The sequence below is a fragment of the Macaca nemestrina genome, chromosome 12, assembly GCF_043159975.1.
Source record: "Macaca nemestrina isolate mMacNem1 chromosome 12, mMacNem.hap1, whole genome shotgun sequence".
NCBI lineage: Eukaryota > Metazoa > Chordata > Mammalia > Primates > Cercopithecidae > Macaca > Macaca nemestrina.
The window spans coordinates 20,672,594-20,691,997 of record NC_092136.1 but is presented as its reverse complement, the minus strand read 5'-3'; the positions used below and the strand labels follow the sequence as shown (position 1 = coordinate 20,691,997).

Genomic DNA, 19,404 nt, shown 5'->3' with positions numbered 1-19,404 from the left:
GTGGTAAAATGCATTGACTGACTCCTCCAATCCCAAGAATACTCTGAAGCACTGTCATTGTCCTTACAGAGAAGATAAATCGCTTGCCCAAGTTCACCTAGGAAATGACAAAGGCAGAATTCAAAACCCAGGCCCCTGTGGCTCCGAGGCATTTCCTTCTATCTGTAAAAAGTGTCTTAAGATTGTATGGCTTATTTTAGAACCTAGAAACCTATCTCCAGGTATGATGCAAACCCCCTCCTCTTGGGATTCCTGAACTCCCAGTGAGGAATACTGAGCCAGAGACTCCTCTTGCTGTGTGACCTTGGGCAACTTGCTTCAAACCAAATTGCTTGGGCAATTTCGTTTCTTCATCCGGAAATGAGGAAGAGTGACCCTTGTCGACATTACTGGCTTGTAAAGGTCTACCCAGAGAGAAACCGCATGTACAGACACACATGCAAGGCCTCTGGGAGGACTTGGTCTTCTTAAATTGTAACAGAAAGCACTTTCCTCCCACTCTGGTCACCTTTACTTGCTATTCCAAGTCAATTCAATTCAACGGATGCTGGGGGTAGCCATATTGCTGTATGCTCTAGATGCTGGGTTCCGGGGGTGTGGCAGGAAGTGGGGTGCACTGGAACCTGGTGCCTGCCCTCTTACCCACCTGAAGGTTGGCTACAGTGTGAGAGCCCAGCATCTGTTGAATTGAGTTAACTTGAAATAGCAAGTAAAGGTGCCCAGAGTGGAAGGAAAGTGCTTTAGTCCATGCTTTAGTCTCCCCAGACCTGGCCCTTCCTGCCGAAGACACCCCTGGGGAGGCCTCATAAATAAGTCCTCCTGTTTTTGCTGAACCCAGCTTGAGTGAATTCCTGTGATTTAAAATTCCGGAGCCCAATCAGTACAGCTCTACCTCCCTCCAGGCCCCCCAAAAAAAATAAAAACTACCCTGATGAGAAACCCCCACCCTACAGGCTCATTTGTCAGAAAGGCTGGAAGAGAGAAAGAGCTGAGCACAGAGCGTTGGTCTCTCAGGATTCTGGGGGCAGAGGTGGGCTCTGTGACCTGGGGAGCCACCTCTAACTAAGTATTATGCAGTGGCTGGAGCTTGTGCTTGCTTTGATTGGAACCATTTCTAAAAACTTGATCCCAAGATGGAGCCCTCACTATAGGTGCTTAATCATAACCCACTGTGGTTCACATTTATTCAGCTTTTGAAATACACAAATTGCCTTATCACCCCCTCTGGGAAGCCTTGCTGGACTGTCCCACCAGGCCAAATCAATCTTTCTCTCCCCTGCATCTTGGACACCATTCTGCTGAGGCTGTCACGCTGTCTCAAGATAAGCAGGCTGGGTGCAGAGGGAAGAGCGAGATAAGGCTGGGTTCAAATCCCAGCCCTATCCACCATTCTCATTGGTAAAATGGGGGTGAAAATCTCTCCCTTGTAGGGTCATTTTAAGAATCTTATGATACTGTGTATTGGTGAGTTCAGCACAAAGCCAGGCACTTAGTCACATCTCAAAAGCAGCTTTACTACTGGCAGCACAGTCTGTTTAGATGCTCTTATCTTCCCTACTTCACGTGAGTGCTTTGAAAACAGACAAGAGCCGATTTACAGCTGTTGTCTCATATCAAACAGTGCCTGGTGTACAGTAAAAACCTGTTCAGTCACTGATACTGCATTTTGGATCCATGAGCTTCCTTAAGCATCCCAACAAGCCGTGAAATCGACAGGGTGACGTTCTGCCTGGGCCCTGAATGGGAGGAGTCCCCAGGTCTAGCTGAACCCGAGCTGAGGTCTACTCTCCAGCTGCTCAAGTTGTATTTCTGCTCAAGACTGAATTAATCTCAATCTCACTGGACGTGAATTAAGCTGCAGGACCTCATATTCTGCGTGGACAATACCCATTACTGATTGGGGTTTCTCAGCGGGGGACTGAGTCAAGCAGGAGATGGGGTGGGGATGAGGGGACATGGTAGCTTTCCCCAGAGGAAGCCTAGCCTTGGCCTGGCCCAACTGGCCAAGGACTGCTTTGCTGAGTTATGGGAGTTCAGTGCTCAAAGTTCCAGAGGAGTCTGGGCCCCCAAGATTCTCAGAATCATCCGCCCAATTATCCCCACCTGAGGTCTCAGCATCCCACTCTCTGCCCAGCAGGGTTCTTGACTTTGGCCGAGATCCGGCCAAGCTATGCCCTCCTTCTCCTTCACAACCCTGTGACCCTCCTGCCCCCAATTCCATGTCGAGCCTGATTTTCAGTACAGGATACCCTTTGGCTGCAGAAGGCGAGAGTCTCTTACAACAGCACCATGGGGATTTTGCTCTCCACTGCATGACCTGAGTTGACAGTGGATCAACCCAAGCCTGCTGTTTTCTTCCTTTAAGGCTTCCAGAGCAGTTAGCCGCCAGCCAGCCTCACCATCCCTGTAAGGACCATTGCCCATGGATTGTTTAGATGCCAGTGCTTTCATCTGATCCCCTACCCCGCCATCACCTGTACCTCTTCCCAGCCCACCACAGGGACGGTCTTCATCACCGTAATACCAGGGTGGCCACCATCACACATCCCACGACAACAGCATCCTCATTGCACCTCACCAAGTGACCCAGCTCCAAAATGGCCCCCTGTAGTGGCGTTCTCAGGGCTGCAACTCTCTTAGCTTAAGATCCCCCCCAAAGTAGAATCCGATGCAAAGACTTGTGTATAGGGAGTTTATTTTGGAAGTCATTCTAGGGACCAGAAATGAGGGACGAATACCAATGGGAAAAAAGAGAAAGCAGAAGAGCCAAGATAACGGTGCATTATTAGGTCATGCCATGGGTGTCTGGGACTCAGCGCTGCCAGGACCTTCCAAGCAGTGCACAGAGGACCTTCCAAGCAGTGCACAGAGGGACCTTGTGGGCCAGATGACCGCCTGGCAGAAGCATTCACCCGGTGGCGCCTGTGCACCCCAGGTTGAGGCTGACTCAGTGGAAGCAACTTCCCTCCACAAGTCCTCCCGCTGAGCCCGCTCCTACCAGCCTTGTGTTGGGGTGCTGCGGAAGCCCCTGGGCAGAAAATGAAAACCGCCTCATGCTGACAGGAGGCGAGGTGCTGGTGGTGCAAAGGGAGCTGAAGCCCGCCCGGAACTGCTTGCCACAGCATGGCTGGAAATAGAGTTGTAGCCGCGCACGTGGCAGGCGGCGTTCAGAAGGAATCTGGTGCATTCTCTCGTAGTTATGAAAACAGGCTCTGGAGCCAGGCTGTCTTGATTCCAATCCTTCTGCTGTGCTTCCTTTCCCTCCACTTACAGAAGGGGGAATACTAAGAAGAAAGTACTTTATAGGGTTGTTATGAAGTAAATGAGAAAATCCATGCAAGATGCTTATAATAGTGCCTGGCATATAATAAACACTCAAGAGCGGCTTCTAATGTCCCCATTTTACAGTTGAGGAAAATGAGATACATATTTTTTGAGGGATGAGGAGAACGGGGACAAAGAGAGGAAGGGAAGGATTTCGAGTAGACCCCGCTCAAACCTCCAGAGAAGCGGAGGCCCTGGCTCTCTCAGCGTTTCTATGTCCTCTTCCCCTATCACAGGAGAGGCCGAAGGAGGGGGAGCAAAGGCTTTCTTCCCCAAACAGGCATTCAGGCTTCCTCTGTTCCAGCTCCAGGGTCCATGGGTTCCTTGTGATGTCACAGCTGGTTGCTATGGAGACCAGGTTGCTGCCAATGTCAATCCGAGGCCCATTGGGAGCACAGTGATCAGCAGCCCAGGCGAGCCCAGGGAGACAAGAAAATGAGGCTGCCCGTGAGGTCTAATAAACACCTCTCGCCATACCCCAAACACACAGACACACAATAGAGCCCGCAGGTCCTGAGTGAGTCCCCTGGCCCACCCCACTCAGCTGAGATCTGACAACATATGTTTGGGGACAAACAGCCCCAGCAGCCAGGAGCAGGCCACATCATACGTAGTCAGCATCAGCCACGGTCCCCACCCACTCTCCCGGGGAAAAAGGTGCTGCTTGCAGGCAGCGTGGCATCTGAACATCCCCATGGCGATGCTGAGGTCATACCTCACTATGGTGATCTCACGCTGGGGCCACCAGACCCAGGCCAGGTTGAGAGTAGGCTGTCGGCCCATCGCTGGCTGTCATTGTCACCGGGGAAGAGGAGAAGCCATGAAGAGTCGCTCTGGAAAAAACAAATCTGCTCGTAGGGCAATGGGTCTGGGTGAACCTATCCCGGCCCTCTTGGCTGCTGGGCCAGGGCCTGGTTTTTCACAGGGCACCATTGAGGCCACAGGAAGTGGCTTTCTGCCTCTGAAGATAGCATACAACTGCCCTAGAAAGCACTCTCGTCACCCCTGCTGTGACTCTCCCAATCGGTTGCTTTGAGAGCCTTTCCTTATACTGTGTATGGGGAAAATCTTCTGGGGGGATTGGCAGAGGTGGGGGAAGCACCCTATGCCCTTCTCTAGATCGCAGGGGATCCTCCCTCCATGCCCCAGCGAGGCATTGCCCACCCCCTTCCCCAGGGCTGAGCCAGACTCCAGGCAGCCTCCAGCCACTCGTGCTCCCGGTTCATCCCTGCCTGCCTGCTGCTGTCCTCAGCCAAGTCCTTTTGCATTCCCCGGCTCCGGGCCCCACCGTACTACCTGCTTAGTTGGGACACTTTTGCAGGAGGGACTGTCGCCTTTCTTTTGCTGGACTTTTTTGTTTTTTGAGACAGAGTCTTGCTCTGTTGCCCAGGCTGGAGTGCAATTGCACAGTCTCAGCTCATTGCAAGCTCCGCCTCCCAGGTTCAAGCAATTCTCCTGCCTCAGCCTCCCGAGTAGCTAGGACTACAGGTGCGTGGCCACCATATCCGGCTAATTTTTTTGTTTGTTTTTTGTTTTTTTGAGACGGAGTTTCACTCTTGTCACCCAGGCTGGAGTGCAATGGCACAATCTCAGCTCCCTGCAATCTCCATCTCCCAGGTTCAAGCGATTCTCCTGCCTCAGCCTCCCGAGTGGCTGGGATTACAGGTTAGGCTAATTTTGTATTTTTAGTAGAGATGGAGTTTCACCATGTTGGCCAGGCCAACTAGTCTCAAACTCCTGACCTCAAGTGATCTGCCCGCCTCGGCCTCCAAAAGTGCTGGGATTACAGGCGTCAGCCACCGCGTCCGGCCTGAACTTTCTTAAGAAACAGTTACTCCTAACCTACAGCTTGACCTCGTAGCTGGGCCCTTCATTCTGCCGACGGGCAGTGTGGGGAGAGAGGAACCGCAGAGGCGTCTGGGAGGCAAACCTCATTGCCACCCCTTTCTAGAGACGTGGCCTTGGGCAAGTTACATCCCCTCTCTGAGACTCTTGTTTTCTCAGGGTCATTGTGAGGATTAGATGACCACATAAGTGTTCACCCCTTTCTTCCCAATGCTGCATCTGAACCCCCAGATGCCACCTCCCACATCAGAGGCCCTGCATCCGTGCTCTGCATTTCCGGCTGCCCACACATCTGTTGCTCTGCCCAGGCCCCTCAAGGCTGATGGTGTTCTTACACCTTGCTTTTGCTGACTCAGTGGATGTGTCTAGCTACCACCAGTGCCGACCCCATTCTGTAGGTCCCTTCTAGAAAGAACCACCAAGAGCCTATGCCCTGCTCTGTGTTAGGATCTGTGACAGACATTTCACACCCATTATTCTGATGAACTCTCACCCCAAGCCCAGCACAGAGCGATCACTAGTCCCATTTTAGGGATGAAAAAATTGAGACAGAAGTAAAATAACCTTCCGGGTGCGGTGGCTCACACCTGTAATCCAAGCACTTCGGGAGGCCAAGGTTGGTGGATCACGAGGTCAGGAGTTCAAGACCAGCCTGCCCAACATGGTGAAACCCTGTCTCTACTAAAAATACAAAAATTAGCTGGGCAAGGTGGCGGGTGCCTGTAATCCAAGCTACTCAGGAGGCTGAGGCAGGAGAATTGCTTGAACGGGGACCCGGGGGTCGGAGGTTGCAGTGAGCCAAGATCACGCCACTGCACTCCATGCTGGGCTACAGATGGAGACTCAGTCTGGAAAAAAAAAAAAAAAAAGAAGTAAAATGACCTGCCGAGGTCACATGACAACTATAGCTACCATTGACCAAGCATTTTCTCTTTGTTGAGTTTTATGCTAAAATCCTTCACACTTATCATTTCACTATAGAGTAGAAAGTTAAGCACCTGAACTCTGGAGCCAGACTGCCTGGGTTTGAATCCTGCCTCTGCCTCTTACTAGCTGTGTGACCTTGAGCAAGTTATTTAATCTCTCTGTGCCTTGGAGTCCTTATCTGTAAAATAACATAGCAACAGTGGCTCCCTTATAAGATTGTCATGAGGATGAAATTAGGGATAAAATGCTTAAAGTCATGTCTGGCACAAAGTAAATGCTATATAGTCTTGTCTTTTCCCCTTTCTTCCTTCCTTCCTTCCTTCCTTCCTTCCTTCCTTCCTTCCTTCCTTCCTTCCTTCTTTCCTTCCTTCCTTCCTTCCTTCCTTTCTTTCTTTCTTTCTTTCTTTCAAAAGGTGAAGAAAGCCTCACAACAGCTCTTAGGGTACAGTACTACTGTTAGTTGCATCTTAGGGAGTAAACAGGCACAGAGAGATGAGTTCACATACTTGAGGTTACACAGCTCATACATGGCAGGGCTGGGATTAGAGCCCAGGGTTCATTGTATCAGGAGCTGTGCTGGTCCCATCTTGCCATCCACCCTGAAGGAGAGGACAGCAGGGGTCCTACCAGAGGGTAAGGTCCATGGCAACTAAGAACCAGAAGAGAGTGCTGCCCCACCCACAGAGCCTGGCTGGGGCTGGGTAGGGGCAGGAGGACTCAGTGGCTGGTGGAGGAGGGAGAGAAAGGAATAGCCGGCTGAGGCTCGCCAGGATCCTAGCATCCAAAATTCCTGCTCTAGCTGAGAAGGAAGCATGGCCGGGCTGAGCTGCTGCAGAGCTAGGCTTTGGGTCACCACCAAAGCCCCATGCTTCTTGCCTAGATTGAGCTTGAGCCCTTGTAAATCCTTGCATTTATCAGTAGTACATTCCATAAATGGGGTTATTTCCAACTCTGTGACCTTAGGTAAGCAGCTTGGCCTTACTGGACCATGTGTCATGAGGTTGTTATGGGGCAAGAGTGAGTTAGCGGATGGGAATATAAAGTTCCTGTCACAGTCCAGCACAGGGCAGGAGGTGGAGGTTCCTTTTCCCATGCCCAGGCACCGCGGTTGACCCTTGGTCAGTAGAGCGCCCCCAGATGAATGCCCAGGTGGACACTTGTGTCTTTGTGGTTGTCTTAGGGTAGAGACTCAGAGGCCTACAGATGTCTTTGCCACTTTCACAGGATCTCTGGGAACTGGAAACTGAACTTTAAGAAATAACTATAGTGCAAAGGTGAGTACAAAAATAATCAGGTTTTCATCATGTTCTTCCTGCAAAACTCTCTTGGAAATGACAGCCAACCTCCATTCTATTGCAGGGAACTATGGGAAAAGGGTTCAACCCAAAGCAGAAGGGACTGTGATGATCACAGTGACCTCCTGAGGCCAGCATGGTGGTAGCAGCCAGAGACAGCAGCTGAGTGAGACCCCAAGGGAGGGATGAGCCAGGCAGTGTGTGGTTGGAGTTCTCCCAACACATCTCGTTTTCCTCACCTCCCGATCACACACATGCACACACACACACATGTGCGCACACCCACCCTTACACATTCCTGCCCGAAGGTTTCTGCAGGACTCCTTCCTGGCGCCCTGTCCTTTGCTGCCAGCGTCACACCATACTGCAAGGCTTTGCAAACTTTCCCTCCAAAGTGAAGGAGACCCTCTGGCCGTCTGAGGCTTGGCCTGAAGCAACGGCCTCAGAGTGCAATCTCAGGCGTGCAGGAAGTGCGCCACGTGCCACATACATTATCTCACTTAATCTCATTAGCAGGAAATGTCTTTAAAGTCTTATGTTGGCGCTTAAAAATTCATGAGCAGTTTAGCCCTTTAAAAAGCCAGGTTTTTAAAAATTTGCAATGAGATTGAGAAAATTATGGTCATCGGAATTCCCTTCAGAGACAACACTTAGCTGAGTCCCTTGGTTGCAGGGAGGAGGCTGATGGTGGAGGAGGGGGCCGTGGGGATGGCAGAGAGTGGGGGGCATGCCAAGGGGACAGTCAAGTGAGAAAAGGTGATACTAAATCGCTCTATATTATATGGAGTGAGGAGGAAAGAGGGTATGTTTGGGAGTGGGGAGACTGTGATTGGGTATGTGAGAGAATGTGTGTGTGAGAGAGAGTGTTGTGAGAGTGTGTATGTGTATGTGAAAGTATGTGAGAGTGTGTGTGTGTGAGTGTGAGTGTGTGTGAGAGTTTGTGTGTGAGAGAATGTTGTGAGAGAGACTGTGTGTGAGAGTGTGTGTGAGAGTGTGTGAGAGTGTGTGTGAGAGTTTGTGTGTAAGAGAATGTTGTGAGAGAGACTGTGTGTGTGTGTGTGTGTGTGTGTGAGAGTATGTGGTGTGTGAGTGTGTGAGACAGAGTGTGCGTGTTTGAGAGTGTGTGTGTGTATGTGAGAGTGTGTGTGAGTGTGAGTGTGTGTGTATATGTGAGAGAATGTGTGTGAGAGAGTGTATATGAGAGAATGTGTGTGAGTGTGTGAGTGTGTGTATGTTAGAGAGAATGTATGTGTGTGAGAGTGTGTGAGAATGTGTGTGTGAGAGCGTGTGTGTGAGTGTGTGAGAGAGAGTGTGTGAGACAGTGTGTGAGAGAGTGTGTGAGAAAATGTGAGTGTGTGTGTGAGAGAATGTGTGTATGTGAGAGAATGTGTGTGTGAGAGACAGTGTGTATATGTGAGAGAATATGTTTGTGTGAGAGAGACTGTGTGTGTGAACAGAAGGTGTGTGTGAGAGAATGTGTGTATGTGAGAGAGAATGTATGTGTGTGAGTGTGTGTATGTGAGAGTGTGTGTATGTTAGAATGTGTGTGTGAGAGTGTGTGAGAATGTGTGTGTGAGAATGTGTGAGTGTGTGAGAGAATGTGTGAGTGTGTGAGAGATGGTCAGTTTCCCAGTGAATATGAGAGAATATGTGAGAGAGAATGTATGTTAGAATGTGTGTGAAAGTGTGTTTGAGTGTGTGAGAGACAGTATGTGTGTGAAAGAGTGTGTGAGAGTGTGTGTATGTGAGAGGGTGTGGGTGTGAGAGTGTGTGAGTGTGTGAGACAGAGTGTGTGTGTGAGAGTGTGTGTGTGAGTGTGAGAGTGTGTGTGTGAATGTATGTGAGAGAGAATGTGTGCGTGAGACAGTGTGTAAATGAAAGAGAATATGTGTGTGACTGTGTGAGAGAGGAGTGTGTGTGTGTGTGTGTGAGAGAGAATGTGTGTATGTGAGAGAGAATATGTGTGTGTCAGTGTGGGTATGTGAGAGTGTATGTTAGAATGTGTGTGTGAGAGAGTGTGTGAGTGTGTAAGAGTGTGTGAGAGAATGTGTGTGTGTGAGAGTGTGTGAGAGAATGTGTGTGTGTGTGTGAGAGAATGTGTGAGAGACTGTGTGAGGGTGTGTGTGTGAGAGAGAGTGTGTTTGAGAGTGTATTTGAGAGAATGTGTGTGTGGGAGAGAATGTGTGTGTGAGGGTGTGTGTGTGAGAGAGAATGTGAGAGAGAGTGTATATGTGAGAGAATGTGTGTGTGTATGTGAGAGAGTGTGTATGTTAGAATGTGTGTGTGAGAGTGTGTGACAGAATGTGTGTATGAGAGAGTGTGAGAGACAGTGTGTGTGTGAGAGAGAGCGTGAGTGTATGTGAGAGGGAGAGAACGTGTGTGTGAGAGAGTGCATGTCTGTGAGAGTGTGTGTGAGAGAGTGTGTGTGTGTGTGTGAGACAGTGTGTGTGAGAATGTGTGTAGGTGAGAGAGAATGTGTGTGTGAGTGTGTGTATGTGAGAGTATGTTAGAATGTGCGTGTGAGAATGTGTATGTGTGTGAGACAGAATGTGTGTGACAGTGTATGAGTGTGAGAAAGAGTGTGTGTATATGAGAGAGAATGTGTGTGAGAGTATGTGAGAGAGAATGTGTGTGTGAGTGTGTGTGCATGTGAGAGAGTATGTTTATGTAAGAGAATGTGTGTGTGTGTGAGTGTGTGAGAGAGTATGTGAGAGTGTGTGTGAGTGTGTGTATGTGAGAGAGAGAATGTATGTGAGAGTGTGTGAGAGTGAGAGAGTGTGTGAGAGAGTGTGTATGTGAGAGAGAGAATGTATGTGAGAGTGTGAGAGAGAGTGTGTGTGTGTGTGAGAGAGAAAGTGTGTGAGTGCATGTGTGTGTGTAGGGTGGGCAAGATCGAGCAGAGAGATTGAAGCAAGTGAGGCTGGGAGCTGCTTCAAGGAGGAGGAGAGGGAAAGAAAGAGAAAGGCTTGCCTGTCAGAGGAGTAGCTAGAGAAGCAAATGTCAGCTAGAGTTCATGCAGGGGAAGGGAGATGGGCTGTGTGGTGTGCTCCTCTTGGCAGAGGCCTTGAAAGTCTTCAGCAGGACTCGGCCTGTGTCCCCTGGACTTTGGTATCCTTGGCAGTGCCTTGGACCTCACTGGGTACTGGAACCTATTGGTCTCTCTTTCCCACTAGACTGTGATTGTCTCAGGGGTAGGCAACGTGTGGCTTCCTCCCCGAGCCCCAGCCCTAGCCCAGTGCCAGGACTCGTCAATATTGTTTGAACTGGCTGAGCTCCAAGCAGGTGGGTTTGGAGGTTTTCACTCTTTGTTTGTTTTCTAGGTTGGTCTTATTTAACAAGGCAGACAGCCTGGGGTCAGACTCAAATTCTTGCCTGCCCAGTTTCAGCACTGCCTGGAGAATGAGATGGGCCTGACTCCCTCAGGCTGGAGCCCAGATGAGTTCCTGGGTGCAATGGAGGAGGCAGTTGGAGCAGTGGGGACTGCCCAGTGGGAGGGAGGCAGAGCCAGTCTTACTGTTGAGAAGGCAGAGGGCAGAAGGGACTCCTCTTGGCAGTTGGTCCAGCTCTGGGCTACCTTGTCCATCCTGAGCCCTAGGAAAGAAAACAACAGGAGCCTTGCAGTGCAGACCTGTGTGGTCCAGAAAAAGAAACGTACAACCTCCCATGGCTGCTGCTTTCAGTCTGAGAGGCGTCAGGCTGAGATACTCGGGCTGCTTTTCCCCTCTGGGTGAGGATGCACCAACACGAACACACAGAGCGGCTGCTTCTACACAAAGGGACCCCCGGTGAGCAGGAGAGGCATTTGTGGGAAGTCACGGGGAACTGGTTGTCCACCTGGAAGGGGCTGCTGAGTCGACTCTTCTTTGGGGAGAGGAGACAGGCAGCACCCCTGTGGGGTGCCAGGGGCTGGCCATCGCTCAACAATGGCGGGGCCAGTGCCTTAAGGAGCTCTGGGAAGGAGAACACACCTGTGCAGCATCAGCCCAGCTCTGGTGTGAGTCACCACCAAGTAGCTGATGGCAGCTGCAGAGCAAGTGCAGGTACAGGATGGGCCCTGGTTGGGAGAGAAGAGTGGAAGAGGCATGTTTGGGGTGAGAGCTGGAGGCATGAAAAGGTGGAGGGACGTGGAGGGCACGTGCTTCTCACAACATCAACTCCAGCCAGCGAGCCTGAGCACAGGGCCCTGGGAGTTTGGGAATGGAAATCACAGGGCTGTGTGGGAAGGTGGAGGTGACCTTCCTCATTACAGGGGCCAGGAAATGCTGACGAATAAACAGCCATTGTTTACTGAGCCCTTGCTGCATGCTGGGCGCATAGCCAGGCCTTCACACATGACAACAATGGCATTTACTGTGTGCTGGGCACGTTCTGAGCACGTCACTGCCTTCACTCACGTGACTCTCACAAACCAGAGGGTGGAACAGACCACGGAGAGGGTAAGTGGCTAGTCTGAGGTCACCCAGGATCAGGACTCTGAACGCCCAACCCCCGCCAGCTACAGCTTCTCCAGATATGACTGCACAGTAGATATTCTCCCCACTTTACGGACAAAGAAACTGAGGCTTGGAGGGATTAACTGAGCAGGGAAGGAGCACTCTCATTGTGCCAGGCTCTGTGCTAATCACATTCCCATCTGTTATTCCCTCCATTCTGGCCACAGCTGTGTGAGGTGGAGATTATGATCTCCAGGTGACAGAGGAGAAAACAGGGGGCTGGGAAAGGAGGGATAAGTCATTTGCCAGGATTTGATTGAAGAATCAGCACGAAGCCTGCAGAGTTTTCAGCGATTCTCGTGCCCTCAAGGAGCCACAGCTACAGCACCCACATTTCAGGTCTCAGTAGTCCCCCCGGGTCTGGGGGTGAGATGGGCGGGGTCCCGAAAAGACCCTTCTCGTCCAGAGCCCAGCTCACTGCACCCAGCCACTTCCTGCTGCAGGAAATGCAGACCAGGACGATTCCCGTTCCCCAGGGCTGCAGGAGGAGTCAGGGGAAGGGGCTGTCTGGAAGGCTGCAAAATTCAAGTGAAGGAAGGAAAAGCATCCTCTCCAGCGTCTGGGTTCCGATTCTGGCTTAACCTGTGCAGCCTGTGAGCTGATCAGAGCCTCAGTTTCCTGTCAGATAAGAATCATCACCCTCCCCGCCTCGGGGCGGAACTGTGAGCACCAGATAGAAAGGACCCCCGGTACAGTGCTGCTCTGGCTGGACCCCAGGAGTAAAGTCTGAGATGAGGATTCCTGTACAAGGGATGCATCAAGGGTGTGCTCCCAGGGGAGCTGGTGAGGGCGAGGGAGGCACCCAGCCAGGATACATGCAGGAGGGTGGGGAGGGGTGCCCGCAGTGTAGATCATGGCTCTGTGTTGGTCAGACTCAAAGCAAGGCCCTCTGCCACTGGCCGAGCGTCACCCTGGCTTCCAGTTCTCTGCACTCAGGGTCAAAGCGGTTCCAGCGGCCTGATGGCCATCAGATACTAAAGCACACAGAAGCCAGGGGTGGGACGGGGCCCTCAGAGTTGGTAAGCAGCATCCAGCAGGATTTGGGTGCAGCACAGACACTGTCGCCTGTGCCTGACACACAACAGGTGCTTATTAAACAGGGTCAGTAACTGCTGGCACCCACAGAGCTGGGACAAGGACCCTTGGGCCTGGGACAAATCGTGTGGCCACCCAGCCTTGGCAGGTGTATCAGTTTTCTGTTGCTGCTGAAACAAATGACCACTCCCTCAGTGGATTAAGCCCTTATTCATGGATTGTATTCTCTTACAGTTCTGGAGGTCAGAAGTCGAAAATCAGGATGGCAGCAGGGCTGAGCTCCTTCTGAAGGCCTTGGGAAAATCTGTTTCCTTGCCTTTTTCAGCTTCTAGGAGCCGCCTGCATTCCTTGGCTTGGGGCCCCTTCCTCACATCCCTCCAGCCTTCACTTGCAGTGTTACCTCTCCTGCTGGAGCGTCTGGCCTTCCGCTTGTGATAACACTGGGCCTGTTCTGACAGCACAGGATACCCTCCCCATCTCAAGACCCTTAGCTGAGTCATAGCTGCAAAGGACCATTCTACCATGTTAGGTAACATATTCACAGGTTCCAGGGATGAGGATGTGGATGTCTTTGTGGGCCACTATGCAGTCAACCATAACAGGGGAAGAACAGGGACCTCAGCCTCCCCCAAGATGGATACACAGCCCTGCCTTTGTCTCAAGGGGACATCTCTACTCCAGAGCTCCTTGTGGGATGGGGCTGAGACTAGACTTCAGCTGGACCCACATCTTTGCCTGGCTTCTTCCCTTACTTTCTCGTTTCTTTTACCCCTGTAGGTTTCACCCCAGAGCACCCCCTGCAACCAATAAATTACTTGCTTAAGACTCCTTGCTTCTGGAGAACCTGTCCTATGTCACTTCGTAACATTCTCCTCATTTCATAGATGGGGAAGCCGAGGTGCAGAGAGAATGACTGTATCTTGCCCAAGGTTACACAGAGTCAATGGCAGAGCTGAGACTGAACCCTAGTCTCTCAATTCTCAGTTCTGGGCTCCCCATTCCTCCTGTTTGTCTAAGGGCCAGCGAGGGGGTCTGGGGAAGATCAGAGAGCCAGTCCCCACATAGCTCGCCCTTCTCAGGGTTGTCATGGTGCTGCTTAGCTGGCTACCTGCCGGCCAGAGCCCTTTTCTTCCTACCTCTTCTAAGTCCTTTGTTAAGGAAGTGCACTTTGAAGAGCCTTCTGGCTGTTTTGCTTTGAATTTCCGCAGCAGCTCTTTTGCCCCAAATCCTGGCAGCTTGGCTTGAGAATAGACTGTCCATCCAGTGCCCTGGGATGGCGTGAGAGGGGACTGCTAGTCCTGGAGCAGGAGGCCGAGACAGAGGCATACCACCCCATCCCCTGAACCCCCTTCAGAAGACCCAGGCCACGACACAGCAATGGTCCGAACTAAGACAACTCAAGTCTTGTGCTGCTGATTTTCAGTCTCTCCCCACTCCATCCCTTCCTTTCTCTGTTCTAGGTCCCAGTTGCATCTGTGGACCATGGGCTCTCTGCCTTCTGGCCTCTGATGGCTCTAGTCAATGGAAGGGCCCAGCAGAAGGAGAGACCAGCGTCTGTTCCTCCCCAATCCTTGCCCTTTCAAGCCTACGGATGGTCAGTTTCCCAGTGAGGCTAAACCCCCACTGCCTCTCCATTTCTTCTCGTGTGTGATAGGCAGTCATGGCCCTCAAGTTGTCCATGTCCTAATCCCTGGTATCTGTGAACCTGCCACCTTATATAGCAAAGGAGACTTTGCAGATGTGATTAAATTGGCCAGGTGCAGTGGCACACACCTGTAATCCCAGAACTTTGGCAGGCCGAGGCAGGCGGATCACTTGAGGTCAGGAGTTTGAGACCAGCCTGCCCAACATGACAAAACCTCGTCTCTACTAAAAAATACAAAAATTAACTGGGCGTGGTGGTGGGCGCCTGTAATCCCAGCTACTCGGGAGGCTGAGGAGAATCGTTTGAACCTGGGAGGCGGAGGTTGCAGTGAGCTGAGATCATGTCACTGCACTCCAGCCTGGGTGACAGAGCAAGAATCCATCTAAAAAAAAAAAAAAAAGAAAAAAAAAGATTTAAAAAGATGTGATTGACCGATCTTTAGATAGAGAAATTATACTGAATTATCCAAGGTGGGGCTGATGATGTAATTAGGGTCCTCATAAGAGGGCGGCAGGAGGGTCAAGGTGATCTGACGATGGAAGCAGAGGTGGCAGTGATGTGACCAGGAACCAAGGCAAGTCAGGAGAGGCAGGCGATGGATTCTCCCCTGGGGCCTCCAGAAGGAACCAGCCCTGCTGACACCTTGATGTTAGCATTCTGGACTTGTGACTTCCAGAACCGTAAGGAAATAAGGTTGTGTTGTTTTAAGCTATTAAATGTGTGGTGATTTTTTTACAGCAGGACTAGGATATTAATACGCTGCACTTCTGTAAATACCCTCTTAATTAAATTATCTTCAGTTAAAGCCTCAAGTGTGTTTTCTGTTTCCTGTCAGGACCTGAGTCATACAACTACTGATATGTGTCAGCAACGGTGTCGATTATTTTATTTATCTCTTATCACCCATGTTGCTGGTGGGGAAGGTGGGACTTAGGTCACACAGTCCACAGTAAGAGGTGGCATCCAACGCTCTGGCTCCAGGACCTGAGTCACAATCTGGCAGGCTGCTGCTTGCCACTGTTAAAGGAGGAGCCTGTAGCAAGGGAAGGAGCCCTCGTGAAAGTGAGAACTGCCCCCACCTCCACCCCGAAGGACACAGGCCCAGGCTCAAGTTGGGTGGGGCGAGTGCAGCCCAGCTGTTCAGGGGCATGAACACTTCACTTCTTGCTTCTGAGGACTCAAAAACACACCCAGGTGCTTTTTGAGGTTTAGCTGAGCCCAAGGAATTGCGTTTGAATTGATAACTCTCAGCCCTCAGTTTCCTCTTCCACAAAATGGGAATTTAAATGCCCATTTTGTAGGGCGGCATTGTGAAAATTAAAGTACACATAAGGAATGATGACCACATGGTAATTACCCAATAAATGGTGATCACTCTTATTTAAACATCTATCATAGATACTAAAACTCTAGCACAGTTCTAGGTACTGGGGATAAATCAGAGAATAAAACAGACAAAACTCCAACTCTCTTGAGATGTTCGTTTTGGTGACCTGAAACAGACAATAAACAAATAACTACATTTTTGTTTTTTGAGACTATGTTGCCCAGCTGGAGTGTAGTGGCCTGATCACAGCTCACTGTAGCCTCAATCTCCCAGGTTCAAGTGATTCTCCTTCCTTGGCCTCCAAAGTCGCTGGGACTACAGGCATGTGCCACCACGTCTAGCTAATTTTTGAAAAGTTATTTATATTGACAAGGTTTCACTATGTTGCTCAGGCTAGTCTGGAACTTGTGGGCTCAAGTGATCCTCACACCTCAGCCTCCCAAAGTGCTGGGATTAAAGGCATGAGCCACCATGTCTGGCCAACTAAACTATTGAGTGGGTCAGAGGATGGTAAGAGGCGGAGGGTAGGGCACTGGAGGAGGGGGATGCTGTGATTTTACATAGATTGGTCAGGGGCAACTTCGCAGAGAAGAAGATGGTTTTTGAGCATCTCCTTGTTGCTTCATCTATTGACATGTTGATGTCCTTGTATTTGCTTCAGTATAATTGGTGCTAATGGGTGGCTGTCTCTTGAACCCTGGGTGAGGTAAGGATGAAGGCTCAGTGTGCCTCTGCATGTGTGAGGAGGGGTGTGCTTCCCGGCTTTCCCTTCCCCCACCAGCCATTTACTGACTCTGAGCCTTTGTCCAGGCTTTGCCGTCCACCTGACATGCATCCCTCCCCTTGCCAAATGCCCTCCCATCCATCAAGTCCGCAGCACGCCCTCTCTTATTTCCTTGGTGCCCTCCCCATTCCTTTGGAAGAACTGAGGGCCCCTTCCATGCGTTCAAGCAATTCTCCTTCATCAACTTCCAGAGTAGCTGGGGTTACAGGAGTGTGCCACCGTGCCCGGATAATTTTTGTATTTTTGGTAGAGATGGGGTTTGGCCATGTTGGTCAGGCTGGTCTGGAACTCCTGACCTTGGGTGACCCGCCCGCCTCAGTCTCCCACAGTGCTGGGATTACAGGCGTGAGCTGCCATGCCCAGCCTCATGCATTCTCCTAACACAACTTTATTTTTTTAATAGATGAGGAAACTGAGGCACAGAGAGGCTAAGGCCATTCATGTGAACCCACAGAGCCTGACTGTAGAGTAGAGCTCTAAAAATTATCTAATTTTGAAGTTAATTTGTGCATATGGTACAGAATTCAAAAGATACACAAAGTAATGGAATGAAAATTTAGTCTCTGTCCCAGGAAGTATCCACCACAGGTAATTTTGCTGGAACGCCCTTCCAGAGATAATCTGTGTGTAAACATACATGTATTTGAAATTTACGTTTAACGCAAATGGGAGGATGGGAGGACGGCAGCTCGTGCACGGCCCCTTGCCTTTTCCTGCAGGTAGCGGCGTCTGTCTTGAGATGGCTCTATATCCATGCACACAGGCTGCCACTTCACTGCTGCTCCATGCAGTGCAGGGAGAACTTGGGGCTGGAGGGCTGAGCCTGTGGTTCAAAGCATGCACACAGCATTGAGCAGCCATGCCTATCCTGTGGTCCTGGCCTCCCTGAATGCATAGTGGAGCAGAAGCACCCTGGACGGTCACCACGACCCCAACAGAACCCAAGCATGGCACTTCCTTTCCTGCCCTCTGTCCCCCGTCAGAAGGCACTGGCTGTTCCAGGATGTGTTTGTCAGAACAGTAGAGGATAGAAAAGACATACATCTACAAGTCTCTCATTCAAAAGAGAGGCTCTAGAGAGACCATCCCAGGCCCCAAATAACTCCAAAGTAAAAGCTGGTGTCCAGCAAGGAAAATGGGAGAGGCACTTTGGTCGTTATCAGGTTATCTGTCTGGGACAGGCAGGTGAACTCGATGTCCAGTAAACATTCCTACACCCATACCTCTGGGTCCTAATTTCTGATCTCTGGGCCTCTGAGGCACAGACCCAGCAAGTCACTTCTCAGCCTCCTGGGCAGCTGCTGGCCGTATTGCAGAATCATCACACTGTGAACCCCGAGAGGTCCTCTCACCTAGCTGTTTTTTAAGACGTGGGTCTTGTGCAGTTCAGTCCACTGCTCTGCTAGCTTTTTTTCCTTGAATGCCTCCAGTGACAGGAATCTCACACTCTTTCAAAGACATTTAGGGGAATACCTCACCACCAAATATCAGAACTAGAGGCATCTTAGGAATCTCTTAGCCAACCCCTTTATTTTTTCTAATTATGCTTTTTCCTGCCTTGCACCGTATCCAATACAGACGTAGCTCTTCCTCTGGCGGGCTTCTTTATTTTCCTTTCGTTTGAAAATTTTTAAATTGCTACACAATATTTGTACATATTTATGGGGTGCATGTGATATTTCGTTACAGGCATAGAGTGTGTAATGATCAAGCCAGGGAATTTGGGGTATCCATCATCTCGAGTGTTTATCACTTCTATGTATTGAGAATATTTCAAGTCCTCTCTTCTAGCCATTTTGAAATATCCAATACATTGCCATTAGCTATCGTCACCCTACTTTGCTATCAAAATAGAAGGCTTTGTAATTGCTGCGGTATGGGGCAGGTCCTCTTTCCTGAAGGAAAACACCACCAAAGTAAAGACCAATTCTAGGTTAGTTCAGGCTTCCATAACACAATGCTACCAACTGGGTGGCTTAAACAAAAGATTTTTGTTTCTCCCAGTTCAGGAGGCTCGGAAGGCCGAGATCAAGATGCCCGTGATTTGGCTTCTGGGTGAGGGCCTTCTTCCTGGTTTGCAACTGGTTGCTTCCTGCATCTCCTTACAGGGTGGGTGATCTCTCTCTCTCTCTCTCTTCCTTTCTTTTCTGTCTTTCTTATAATAGCACTAGTCTCATTCCTCAGGGCTCTACCCTCATGATCTAGTCACCTCCCAAAGGTTCTACCTCCAAATATCATCGCATTAGGGATGAGGGCTTCAACATAGGAGTTTTGGGGGATACAAACATATTTAGCCAATAGCAAATCCCTACTCCCTACCCTAGCTGTCCTCTCCAACTCCACCCAGCCAGGATGGGAAGTACCTGGCAATTGTGCTACTCCCTGGGCCTCCAAATGCTTGGCTCCCATTGCTAATCACACTCAGATGCAGCCTGAGTCCCTCTCAACACAGCACCCCAGGAGCTGCTCCAATCACTGAGAATCGGCATGGAAGATGACACCCCTGCCATCCTGCTCCTTCCACCGAGGCAGCCCTGCCGATGAGAGTTTCCAAACCCACCCACCTGTAGGGTTGTTTCCAGTCCAACCAGACCAAAGGCCTCTCATGGCCCTCAAGCCGCCTGAGCCCCTGCTCCCGGTTCCCTGTGTCCAAGCCACCTGCTGTGGAATCCACCTTCCCACACAGTTCAGTCTTCATCATGCCTCACTTCCCAAATGCCATGCTCTAC

At 50.5% G+C, this 19,404-nt stretch overlaps 2 long non-coding RNA genes across 20 annotated transcripts; one reads left to right on the top strand and one right to left on the bottom strand.

The window, feature by feature from the left end:
* Positions 1-3,150: 3,150 nt before the first annotated feature.
* LOC105471627 (uncharacterized) lies at positions 3,151-5,947 on the bottom strand. The gene is made up of 4 exons (XR_011610632.1): positions 5,067-5,947; positions 4,040-4,157; positions 3,500-3,686; positions 3,151-3,284 (listed from the first exon to the last, which is right to left on the bottom strand). It is a non-coding gene; the product is annotated as an uncharacterized lncRNA (long non-coding RNA).
* On the top strand, positions 3,683-13,744 carry LOC105471626 (uncharacterized). Of its 19 annotated transcripts, none has more exons than XR_011610631.1 (8): positions 4,153-4,812; positions 7,277-7,370; positions 7,456-7,557; positions 10,565-11,176; positions 11,641-11,827; positions 12,052-12,667; positions 13,245-13,448; positions 13,697-13,744. It is a non-coding gene; the product is annotated as an uncharacterized lncRNA (long non-coding RNA). The 19 variants fall into 19 exon arrangements; XR_011610621.1 differs by having other exon boundaries at positions 11,641-12,223; positions 12,361-12,667; XR_011610628.1 differs by lacking the exons at positions 11,641-11,827; positions 12,052-12,667 and adding an exon at positions 4,867-4,989 and having other exon boundaries at positions 4,061-4,178; positions 7,321-7,370.
* The last annotated feature ends 5,660 nt before the right edge of the window (positions 13,745-19,404 follow it).